The sequence below is a fragment of the Gossypium hirsutum genome, chromosome A09, assembly GCF_007990345.1.
Source record: "Gossypium hirsutum isolate 1008001.06 chromosome A09, Gossypium_hirsutum_v2.1, whole genome shotgun sequence".
In the NCBI taxonomy this organism is placed as follows: Eukaryota; Viridiplantae; Streptophyta; class Magnoliopsida; order Malvales; family Malvaceae; genus Gossypium; species Gossypium hirsutum.
In genome coordinates, this window is record NC_053432.1 from 63,248,517 (window position 1) to 63,261,703 (window position 13,187).

Below are 13,187 nucleotides of genomic sequence, written 5' to 3' on the forward strand. Positions count from 1 at the left end.
AAATGATTTACTTTTCTGGTATTTAGTTGAATCTGTGTAAAATATTTTCTATTGTTTGCTAGATTCCTTGAAAATATTTTAAAAAAGCTATTTTAAATAAAACAAACATACATTTGAATTTTTCTTGTCTTTCAATTGTTTAGCTAAATTCACTTTCTTGAAAATATTTCAAAAAAACTACTTTTAAAAAAGCTATTTTAAAACATATATTTGACTTTTTCTTTTTCTTTAATTGTTTAGCTAAATTCACTAACCAAAATGTGTAAACCAAACTACAACATTATGACTGAATTCACAAACTTTTTACATGTGCATATACATACATAAATATAACCATGTTACACCAGGCACTTGCACAAGGAAAAGGGAAAAAAATTACAAAAATACTCATTTATTTTTATAATTGCCTTCCAAGCAAAAGACCCAAGTTAGAATCCCAGCAAATGCAAGCAATTTTTTTTTTTAAAATCACTTAAAAAAAAACACTTACAAGAGCTTAGTTGAACAAAGCTAATAATTCTATTTTACATCAAACTTTAATATACTTGTATTTTTACAAAACTATACAACTTGTTTGATATCATAATATGAGAACTGTAACACCCCCTAACCCCAAACCGTCGCCGAAACAGGGCTACAAAGCATTACCGGATATATCAGACAACTTATGGATATTTTACAATTATTATAACATTCATAATATAATTGAAGAATTATGTCCCTATAATAGACTTTCGAAGCCCAACACAAGTATTAAAGTGGAATGGAACGGGACTTGTTCGAGTATTCAGAGATTTTTTTTTTATTTTTTATTTTTACAAAATTTCGACAGCATTTCTTCTTAATTTTTACATAAAACCCCCTGCAAATTCAAACCAAAAACCAACTAATCCAAAACCAATGGCACAATCAAAAACAATTTAAACCTAAATATATCTAAATCATAACCAATTCATTAACATAGTCATTTAATAACTAAACATTCATAATATTAATCCAAATTAACTAATAACTTCATTCATTTTTCATTCCAACTTATACCAAATTATATAATATAATATTTACTATTTTATCAAACGAATAACAAAATATGGTATACCATTCTTATAACCAACTTTACAAGTATATCTGTATAACTTATACAACACCTAGTACATGCCACTTTCAATTAAGAAAGAAAACATCACCCAAAATTTGCTGGAGCCGGGATCGTTCAGATGCTGGACCGGGGTACTAGACTCCTATTAACCTGCGCACGGAAACAACCACACGCTGAGTATTCCGTACTCAGTGGTATTATCATAATTCAAATTATAATAGCAATAAAGAATTTTAATTACCAAACATGTAACTATCTAATTTCACAAATATCAATTCATTCTTAAACTTTCAATAATTAATAATAACGATACAATTTTTATCTATTCTTCAGTTTCCATCTCATATTACATGTAACAATTTCAATCACTACATGAACATTAAGTTCATGCCTTTCATTTTCAATCTCAATTTCAATCCACTAATCAACTTTTTCGTTTCTTTCAATATTTCAATAATATAATCAATCAATTTATTTTAAATTTCTCATTTTAGATATTCACCCTATTAACAAATCCGGACTTTGACGGATACACGGATTCCAACCCAACACACCAGTATGGCACATTGTGCCTAAAACGGTACATAGTACCTGATCAGTATACGACACATAAAGTGCCTAAAACGACACACGAGGTGCCTGATACGACACACGAGGTGCCTGAAATACGACACATAAAGTGCCTGATCAGTAAAGCCGGCAAATTCCCGTACACTTCCAGATCCTATGGCATGCCAATTATATCCGACTTAGCCCGACTAGTTAATAGGGTATTTTAATTCTCAATTCACTTTCATTTCCATTCTAAGATTACTTTTCAATTAAAATTTTCACATTCAAATCAATTTACAATTCAATTATACATACACATTCACCATTCAATTCAATTCTCATTCAACTCAAATATCAATACTTACCTTATAATTCACTTATTAAATATAGAATTGATATAAAACATTTAATAAAAACTAATTTGAATTATAGTAATACAAACCGTGAATTTCTCGTTTTAACCCTCGATAGCTTTCTCCTTTCCTTTGTGCGCCGATGTCTTGGGTTCTTTGTTAACTACAAAAATAATAATAATTTATAATCATCAATATAACACAATTCAATTTAATCCATGAGCCTAAACATGCAAATTTAACCATTTTTATACACATAATTCCACTATTTACTTATATGTCCATTCAAAGCTGTCTAGTTGAGTCATTGTTACTAAATCATTTATATCTTGAGCTAGGAAACTCCAAATTAAGATCCACTAATTTTTCCTGAAACTAGACTCACATATCTTCTTACCATAAAATTTTTAGAATTTTTGGTTAAGCCAATAAGTACAGTTTATTCTTTAAAGTTGCCCCTGTTCTGCTGTCAAATAGTTCCGACCATTCTTCACTAAAAATTAATTATATCACAGTACAGAACTCGGATAATATTTCCGTTGATTTCTCCTGAAAATAGACTCATTAAGGATTCTAAACATATAACTTTAAGCCTCTAATTATTTTTCTTCAATTTTTTGTGATTTTCCAAAGTCAGAACAGGGGAACCCGAACTTATTCTGACCTTGTCTCAAAAAATTCATTATATCTCTTAATTTACAATTCAATTGCTTATATTGTTTCTTCTATAAGAAACTAGACTCAATAAGATTTAATTCCATATTTTATTCATCCTATAATTTAATTTCTACAGTTTTTGGTGATTTTTCAAACTTAGACTACTGCTGCTGTCCAAAATAGTCTTAGTACAAAATGTTGATTTACTTTAATTTCAATTTAATCCTAACTAAATTCACTTACTTTTCTATCTTAATTCATACTTTATTTCTATTCAAATTTTGTCCAAACTCATACTTAACTATTAAATTTCCAGCATATTTTCAAAATTTCGAATTTATTTCCATTTAATCCCTAAAACTCAAAACTTATAGCTTAGTTTACGATTCAATCCTTTATTCAATTCCAATCAAAATTTCTATCAAATAAACCCCTAATTCCATCATTTTATTCAACATGAACCAAAATTAGAAATCTAATGACTTTCAAAATTTCTACTTAAAACAAGTACTATTTATCTCTAGGATTCCAAAAACTCAAAAATCATAAGAAAAGGGGCTAAATTGACTTACCAAATTAACTTGGAACCTTTAAAACCCTATTTTCCCTTTTTCTTTTCTTTCTTTCTTTCTCCCCTGTTTCTTCTCTGTTTCGTTTCCTGCTATTCTGTTTCCTTCCTTCTTTTTTATTCTTTTGTTTCTTTCCTTTATTTCCTTTTTATTTACTTTACTTTTAATAATAATAATTTAATATATATTTTAACACATAAAAATCTTAGATTTCTATGTTTATGCCGCCTCACTTAGGACAAATGGCATAATTGCCATTTTGGTCCTCTTCATTTTCTTTTAATCTACAATTTAACTTTCATCCTTTATTCAATTTAGTCATTTTTCCTAATTACTCTTAATTAAGCTAAATTCACCTAATTTAAACCTAATTAAACACATCGCTAAACTCATAAATATTTCTAGTAATTATTTTGAACTCGATTTACTAAGACTGAGGCCTGTTAATGTACTTTTCCGATGCCCCTGAATTTTGGGTCATTACAAGAACACAACCCAAGCAAATACTAAGTGCTAGCTTTGTGATCTAAACTAAGTTTTTTACACATTAATAACACCCATTTCATGCTATATATAGCTCAACAAACCATGAAACACATTATTTACCAAGATTTATAAAGAACTTAAGGTGGTTTTATTATGTTTTTTCTAGAGGTGAAGCTGATGAAATCTCGAAGTAAGTTGGCCTTGGGGTTGATGGGAAACCTACAAATCGGATTAGATCTTCCACAGCAAGCACTTAAAACTTAGGGGGTGAATTCAGTGCGATGTTGTCAATTTAGTGCTCATATATTTTACCCTTTTTGTCGAGTTTGTATTCAGAAGTGCCATTGAATCGACCACGACTCTCTCATAGGACTCATGGAATGCCATGGATGGTCTAGCGAACCATTACGACATTCTCCATTGGCTGCCATACACTGACAATGTCGATCCAGAGAGCTTTGAAAAATATCCTACCATGGAATCGCAGTGCCCGGAAGATTGACTTATAATTGTCGATTCCAATGAAAGTATTGAGAGGATCTTTGAATACAATGTCATCCCTAAATAGAGGAGAAGTAACTTTGTCAGAATGTGGAGTATAAAGATGACAATATATGAGAAAATTAATCCTCCTGCATTTATAGAGGTGTCACATAGAAAAGCCCATAATCTATTTACACGAGGAAGGCAGCAGCATGCATCAACCTAGTAGCATATGCTATTTATGCACATAAGGCATAACTTTATCCAGTATTGTTAAGACAAGCTTCTAGGCATTGTGCCTTAGCATCAAACAAAAACACTTGAAACCCTTTCAGGCCAGACGTATTCAGTAGGCACAAGCTCGGCACCCCTAGGCATGCACTTTTGTAAGGCAACACACACATAAAAAAGAAAAACCATTTTGAAAAGGGATCCTCTCAATATTTAAGTATACAACGACAGGCATAGGACCAAAAGAAATCATGCACACCGGCCAACAAAATTAAAAGAAAATTTAGTTTGTTCACTAAACAAGTTCAACCAACTTTCAGAGTTTATTATCAGAAGTATAAATCTTAAGCTTATTATACACACAAGCAAGTACTCATCAAGACTAATAGATATACAAAAATGCACACACATGCATGTTGCACCTTATTTCATTCGAGCAAAATCACTTTAGTGCTTTGTGCCTTAGTCAATACAAGGGTTCGAACGCTAGAGTACACACCTTGCCCTTAACAAAACCACCTTTTCCATCCATCAATTTGTAAAACCAATCAAACATGGATACTATTAACAGAGTTCTCTATGTTCTAAGCTAAGAGCCAATACTTTCTTCCTTACACACACACAAACAATCAACATTCAAACAAAAGACCAACATTCAAAAACATCTAATTACATTAAAAACATAAGCTTGGAATGAATTAGTACGCGTTATGCAAACAAATGTCATCACCTTTCTCTCCTTTTTTTTTTTTTTGAATTTAACGATGAGAATCCAAAATCAATAGATGAACAAGGGAAACTTTGAAAAATCAAATTTATTTTACATAATTCTCAATTATTTACTCCATCTCAAAGAAATCAAATGCGAGAAAATTGAATTTGAACCTGTAAATATCAAAATTGAGCTATCTGTAGAAGATGTCCGGGAACTCCTCTCTCAAGGTCCGAATAGCGTAACCCATATTCACATAATAATTCTGCTTCTCCTCTTCCTCTTTGCTGGGCTTCGATCCTCGCTTCACCGGAGCAGAAAATGTACGTACAACTTTATGTTTTGGCTTAAACCCTAAATCATACTACCGACATATTTAACACAACCCTAGCGTAAATCTAATGACCCAAAATTCACGGGCATCGAAAAAGTGCAATATCGGGCCTCTGTTTTAGTGAAACGGGTTCGTAAATAATTATTAGAAATATTTATGAGTCTAGTGGTGTGTTTAATTAGGTTTTAATTAAGTGAATTTAAATTAATTAAGAGAAATCAGGAAAAACGACTAAATTGAATAATGTGTGAAAGTCTAATTATAGATTAAAAGAAAATACGAGGGACTAAATAGGAATTAAGCCTATTCCATTAAATGAGGCGGCAAACACATAAAAATCTTAGATTTTTTGTAATTAAATATTATTTAATTATAATGTTATATTGTAATTTATATTAATTATAAATAAGATATTATATTAGGAAATAAATCAAATGGTGACAAATGTAGGGTGATAAAATAGTACATATGTAATAATAATATTTATATATTTGTAATATGTTTATTTAATTACTTTTTATTTAAGTAAATAAATTTTTATTATATTATAATATAATTTAAAAATAAATAAGTAAATAAATAAATTTATGTCAAATGTATGGTGATGATAATATACATGTGTAAAATACATATTAATACACTTGTAATTTATTTATATATTTTCTTAAATAATACGTAAAAGATATTTATTAATTAAATAATTATTATAAATTATATTATTATAATATAAAGTAAAGAAATAAAAGCAAAACAAAAGAAAAAGAAAGAAGAAAGAAGCAGAGAACATTTCGAAATACAGCAGGGGAAAGGAGCAAAAGACAAATAAAAGGAAAAACTAGGGTTTGAAGGTTTAAAGCTTTAATTGTTAAGTCAATTAAGTTATTTTTACTTAATTTTTATGTTTTAGAATATCTAGAATAAAGTTTTGTTGAAATCAAGTTGAAGTTTTGGAAATTCTTAGGTTTTTGAACATAGTTCATGTTGAATAAAATAATGAATTAGGAGTTTAATTGAATGAATTTCAATTTAGAATTGATTAAAGGATTAAATTGTAAATTAGGCTATAAGTTTTGTGTTGTAGGGATTAAATTGAAAGAAGTTTTAAATTAGGGTTTTATTATGAACATTAGATAGTTAAGTAGAATATGGAAGGAAATTGAATGGAAATAAAGTATGAATTGAGTTAGAAAAGTAAATGAGTTAATTAGGATTAAATTGAATTAGGGTATAAATTGGATAGAACTTCAATTATTATTATTAATTAGTGTTGTAATTAATAGTGTAAATTATTATTATTTTTGTAGTTAGCAAAGAACCGGAGGCATCGGCACCGAAAGGAAAGGAAAAAGTTATCGAGGAGTAATTATGAAATCCGGGTTTGTATTACTATAATTCAAATCTATTTATTATTAAATGTTATATTTTAATTAAAATGCATCGTAGATAAATTTAGGAAAGTAATTGAAATAATGATATTGATTTGAATGAAATTGATTTAAAAGTGTTTATGGCTATTGAAATTGAATGGGAACAAATTGGAAATTAAAAGTGATTTGAATTGAATCAAATTGAATTGAATGAATAAAATATGCGAGTATTTGAAATGTATATTGATTGAAAAGTAATTAGTGATTTGAATTTGATTGGAAAATGAATTAAAAATATGAATTAAATAAAAGTGAATTAATTTATGAATATGTGTGAATATGTGAATTGTGTATTGATTGAAAAGTGGTTTGAATTGAATCGAAATATGATTATATGTGATTATCTAAAATATGTATTGGTACTGAATTGTTTATTGATTAGAAAGTGGAAAAGTGAATTTGAATTGAACGAGAATTGAATTGAATGGTGAATGTGTATGTATAATTGAACTGTATACTGGTTTGAATGTGAAATTATAATTGAAAAGTGATCTTGAATTGGAAATGAAAGTGAATTGAGAATTAAAATACCCTATTAACTAGTCGGGCTAAGTTGGATACAGTTGGCATGCCATAGGATTGGAAGTGTTCAGGGATACTTCGACCTTGAGTCGATGAGGAACTATAAGTTTTGTACTGTTACTTCGACTTCGAGTTGATGAGGCACCATGTGTGTCGTGCTGCTACTATTACATCGGTTTAATCCGATGAGGTATTGAGTACCGTACTGTTATTATTTACTTCGGTAAAGCCGATGAGGCACTAAGTACCGTACTGGTGTGTTTGGTTGGAATCCGTGTATCCACCGAGGTCCGGGTTTGTTAATAGGGTAAATAACTGAAATAATAAAATTAAAAAAATTTGATTGATCGTACTATTAAAAATATGAGAAAGAAATTATGAGTTGAATTGTGAATTGAATTGAAATGTGAGATTTGAAGCATAAACTTAAGGTTCATGAATTTGCTAAAATATCGAATTATTGATATTTAAATCAGTTGATGAATAAATGAAATGAGAAAATCAAATGAATTGATCGATTGAACTATTGAAAGTATGAGAAAATGAAATTATAAATTGAAATGTGAATTGAAATTGAGATATGGAAATAAGAAGTGAAAATAGAATGAATTGGAAATAATGAAATAGTGTATGAGTTAGTTGAATATAATCCTATGAATTAATTATAATTATTTTTATTGAAAAATGTTGGTTTAAATAATTATTGAAAGATTTTAAATAATTATTGAAAGACTAATGTTGTAAGGTTTTTGTAACGCCCCAATTTTCGGGAATTCTGTGAATGTTGGCAAAATTTCATGCTTTGATTTTGTCATTTGTGAGTGAAATTATGAAATAGGACCTATGTGAAAATGTTTGAAAATGCTATAGGCTAAATTGAAGTGGCCAAATAAATAGGAGTGCAAAATAGGAGGATTTGCATGACAAACCTCCCATTTTACATGAAGTGGCCAGCCATCATGTTGTTGTAGACAATATGAGCACTTGATATCCATAATTCATGGTACAAATTGATAATGGGTTAGGTAAATGTTCCATGATAATGGATTAGGTAAATATTCCATGATAATGGGTTAGGTAAATGTTCCATGATGGGCATTTCATGTCTTTTGTATTAAAGAATTAAATGGATGAAATATGAAATTTTATTAAAAGAAAAAGGGGTGAAAAGAACAAAGTTTTGTCCATCTTTGTTCATCATAGCCTAAAGTTAGAGAAGAGAAAGGAGAGGAGAAAGCTCTTGAATGTTCGGTCACTTGGGGAAGAAAATTGAAGGTAAGTTTATGGTAGTTTGCTTCTATCTTGATGTTCATGAGTTCTTCTTGATTCTACCTTAACTCTTGAAGCATATTTTGGTTTTAGTTGTGTTGTGAGCATTTAGTCATGAATTAAAATGAAGGAAATGGTTGTTGTTTCATGTTCTTTTGATGAAAAATGGAAGATAGGTGAAGTTGAGCCAAACAAATGAGCATGCATGTGCCTTAGATGCTAAGGGGAAAAATCGGCTAACATGTTGTGCTTTAAAATGATGAAATAGAGATTATACTTAAGTAAAATCATAGATATGTGATGATTGATTGGTGATATACATGTTTAAATAACAAGCATGCAAGTTAGGTGTGAAAGAGTGATTTGGTAATAAATCTGCTTGGGATAGCAGCAGTAACGTGACTTTGGAAAATCACCATAAATTGTGGGAGATGAATTAGAATCTGAATAAATTATGTAATTAAAGCTTATTGAGTCTAGTTTCTAATGAAATAAACAATAACATATTTTGAATTCTGTACAATGAGAAATTTGATTCATAATGAAAAGTGGTCAGATTAGTCAAACAGTGAAACATGGGATACTTTAAGAAAAATATGGTATTGATTGGCCAAACCAAAAATTCTGAAAATTTTATGGATAGAAGATATATGAGTCTATTTTCAGGGAAAACTAACGACACTTGATTTGAAGTTTCGTAGCTCCAGTTATAAATGATTTAGTGACTGTTGCTCAGGAAGACAGCTTGCAGTGAAATTATGATTGTGTGGTAAACATTGACAAAAATTTGTTAATGAGTTGCTTATTGATTTCTTATAAGCTTACTCTGATCTGTAGGTGTGGTTGGCCGAATATTGTAAGGGGTTAATACGTAGTTCGTATTTGAATAGTTAGATTAACGTGTTAGTAATCAAATTGTAAGTAGTTCGTGTGTGGATCTCGTCAGCATATCGTCGCAAACAGGTGTGTAACTAACACCCTCTTTCTTAGTCTAGATCGGCAAAAGTCGAAAATTCGAAAAGCCGAAAACTGGTATTTTGTAGATTTGCGAGTGTGCGAATGCTCGTAAGGTAAATCGATTAATGTTTTTGGTAAGCTGCAATGTTTGGACTGCAAAGTGCATGATTTCTGTGCCCTCGATATTTTTGGGCTTAATGGGCCAAAATTAGAATGATGGGCCAACGGGCCCAATTTGCAAAGAACCCTCGGTACGTGATTCTGTAGTACGTGAAAGGTAGGAATATGCATGAAAAACCCTAAAATAGATAACTTACTGAAATACCTTTAAAAGTGGAAAATTTACAGTTTTACCTCTAGGAGATAAATTACCGAAATACCCATAGGGTTAAATTGACTTAAATACATGTTTGACTGTTGTTATTTACTGTATGCCATGTTGTTATTATCTAATGCATGGGATTGGGATATTGACGGAGGAAGTACTGAAAGTGGCTTGTCCACGTACTGGAGGCTTTGCCTCAATTTACTGTTAACTGAGCAACAAGGCTGCAACTGTGGAGTGTTGGGCTGGGTGGGTTGAGCTATTCCCCACATGGAGTGTAGGGCTGGTACGGGTGGAGTGTAGTGGTTGGTGGGTTGAGTAGTCTCCCCAAATGGGCTTGCATATGTTATTGATGTTGCATGTACTTTGAAATGGGCCTATGGGCCATACTGTTATCTGAATAAGGGGCTAAGGCCCAGTTTATTGTAATCTGAAAAGGGCTTTGGTCCAGTACCACTGTTACCTAAATGGGCTTAGGCCCAATGGGCTGGAGCTGACTTGGGCTTTGAATGGGTTTTCCTTACACACTGAGTTTCCCCAAACTCACCCCTTTTACTTTCATCCACGCAGGAAATCCCCAACCATAGTGGGCTTGGAGCTGTGAGGGAATTCGGAGTGGCCACCCGTTCTGAAAGTTTGATTTTCTTCTGGTGAACTGGACATCCTTTTAATTACGTTTGAGGTTTTGGGCTTTTAAATGTAATAAGGCTGCTTATTTATTTTTGATGGTTTTTATATGTTTTATTAAGATAGGTAATATTTATATTTAACTGTTGAAATTGGATAGCTTTAGGGCGCGTTTTCAAAAACATTAATTGATTTCAAAATAACACGAAAACAAGCAAAGCTTCCGCAATGAAGATATTTTCCAAAATTAATCACTTTTCTTAAAAATGACTTAATCAAATCGGTTTCCTAGAAATATACATGACGTTAAGGTATGGAAATGGCAGTTTGCATGTCTAGGATTGGATCCGAAGGGCGTTTGGTACTTAAACAGTCCGATGGACTCACCTCCTCTTTTCCGGTTTCCTACCTGGTGCACAGCTTCCATTCACTTTAACCTATAATGAAATCATCTTTTAAAACACTCAGTAAGTTTTCTTTCTGGATCGAAAATGTTTTGAATGCTTCGATGTGGCATGTCGGATCCGGCCATAACGTCTGGGCCGGGTTTGGGGTGCTACAGTTTTAGATATGGAATAGAATAAATTATTGAATTAGGATATAGAAATGAAATATATGAAATAATGATTTTATGAAATGGTTATTGATGAAATGCATGAAATGGATATTGATATAATAAGAAGATATATAAATTAAAATAAAGAAAAGCTATTTAAGATATATATTATTAGAATAAATTTAAAGTTTAAATGCATGAATGATTTATTGAAGGTAAAATAGTGGTAAGATTTAATGTTTTTACCTTAAGTATTTGAATTATAATAATACCATTGGGTGTATACTCAGCATACGGTTTGTTTCCGTGTGCAGATTAGGTACAGAAATTTTGAAGAGTTGTATTTGAGATTACGAGTCTTCATCTCATCACATCTTCAAGCAACAAAAGAGTACGTTTTAAAATTTTGAATAGAATGACATGTACTTAAGAAAAATTAAGTATGTCCCAAGTAGTAGTAATGGATTTAAATATAAATTATTTAAATTTATTATTTGTCCGTTTTTATGTTCAAATATAATAGTAATTAGCTAAGAATTTGTAACATCCCGATATAAACCCTAGTCAGAACGGTAGTTTCGGGACCATGAATCCGAGTAAAAAAAATTTAAAAATTATTTTCTATGTTTATTATTTGTGAATTAGCATGTGTGAAAATTTCGTGATTTAATTTTGTCGTTTGAGTGTCCCATTAAATAAAAGGACTTAATCGCGTAAAAGGAAAATTAGGTGGTAAAGTCTGAAAGGGCTGAATAGTTGTTGTTCTTTTAATATGGAGGTTTTATGTTGCAATTAAACCATAATTTATAAGGATGGAAGGTTTTGGACAACCATTATAAATGTTTTATATTAAAATACCAATGTTAAATAAGTAAATTAGGTAATAAAATGTATATAATATAAAATATAATTAAAAAACCAAAGTCTTATTTTATTTTCTCATGACCGAATATGAAAACATAAAGAAAAGAATAAGGTTTCAAGGGTTCGGCCACCTTCCAAGTTTGATTCAAGGTTCATTTTTACTCGATTTTTGATAATTTTTACGTTTTTGAGATCGTTGCTTCGAGTACTAGTAAACCCATGCTTGAATTTTTGATTTTGGTGAATATTTTGAGTTATGCCATTGTTGAAAGCTTTGTGATTTTTGTTGTTTGATGATGAAATATGAAAGATATGTTTTGGGTTAACATATTTTGTATTGGAGTTTTTGATGATTTTGAGTAATTAGGACTAAATTGCAAAAATAATAGTTTGAGGGACTAAAATGTGAAATAAATGAAATATATGGACTTGTATGAACATGGGTAAAATTTGGCCTAACATGGGTATAGTGAAATTTTGCATATTTTGTGTTTTGTGCAATAGGGACTAAATTGTAAAAAGTGTAAAGTGTCAGGAGTAAAATGATAATTTGCCCATTTATGTGTTTTTGGACTAAATTGAATGAAAATATGTTTGAATGAGTTTAATTTGAATATGTTTAGATCAAGAACCAAAGAAATCGGATTTGGATCGAGGGAAAACGAAAGTTGTCGACTAGTTGTCTCGTTCCGTTTTATATCGTCCGAGGTAGGTTTATAAGCAAATAGACGTACTTAATTTTAATTAAATGTAAAGTATATATGCTGAAATGAAATATATGAATTTATATGTGCTATTGCCGAATGTGTATAAGCGTGGTAACCATGTTCATGTATTCGTTTCGACCAAGTTATGACGTCCGAAAGCCCCGTATGAACCTTAGGAATAGCTAGGATACATATGTCATGACATAGGATTCCGATATGTAATGTGCGAGTAAGACAATGGCTTCGATATATGTGTGCGAGTAAGACCACATTTTATACGTTGGCATCGATATGTGACTCCAATATATGTGTGCAAGTAAGACCCTGTCCAGTACAGTGGCATCGATATGTGATTACATATAAGACCACTGTTGACACCATTTTTTGGATGAAAACGGGGTCAACTCGGATTTTGAAAATAAAACGAAAAATGGGAGTCGCCACCAATCTTTTTTCA

At 30.8% G+C, this 13,187-nt stretch overlaps 1 pseudogene; it reads right to left on the minus strand.

Annotated features, from left to right (window-relative positions):
• Positions 1 to 3,618: 3,618 nt before the first annotated feature.
• Positions 3,619 to 11,811, minus strand: LOC107890037 (uncharacterized; annotated as a pseudogene).
• Positions 11,812 to 13,187: the final 1,376 nt, after the last annotated feature.